Source organism: Nanorana parkeri, unplaced genomic scaffold, assembly GCF_000935625.1.
Source record: "Nanorana parkeri isolate BGI_ZX_2015 unplaced genomic scaffold, ASM93562v1 scaffold2493, whole genome shotgun sequence".
Lineage (NCBI taxonomy): Eukaryota > Metazoa > Chordata > Amphibia > Anura > Dicroglossidae > Nanorana > Nanorana parkeri.
In genome coordinates, this window is record NW_017308761.1 from 44,251 (window position 1) to 44,772 (window position 522).

Below are 522 nucleotides of genomic sequence, written 5' to 3' on the forward strand. Positions count from 1 at the left end.
CCCTTCTGTCTGTATCACCCTGCAGGAGGAGGACAGACTCATAGCTCCCTTCTGTCTGTATCACCCTGCAGGAGGAGGACAGACTCATAGCTCCCTTCTGTCTGTATCACCCTGCAGGAGGAGGACAGACTCATAGCTCCCTTCTGTCTGTATCACCCTGCAGGAGGAGGACAGACTCATAGCTCCCTTCTGTCTGTATCACCCTGCAGGAGGAGGACAGACTCATAGCTCCCTTCTGTCTGTATCACCCTGCAGGAGGAGGACAGACTCATAGCTCCCTTCTGTCTTTTATCACCCTGCAGGAGGAGGACAGACTCATAGCTCCCTTCTGTCTGTATCACCCTGCAGAAGGGATGGGTCCATTGCTAATGTCTCTATCACCCTGCAGGAGGAGGACAGACCCATAGCCCCCTTGTGTCACCCTGCAGGAAGAGTTACAAGCTCATATTGTCTTTAATTTGTGCCATTGGGAGAACAGAAGAATGACACATTCTTAGTGTCATTTTTCTCCCTTCTATTATT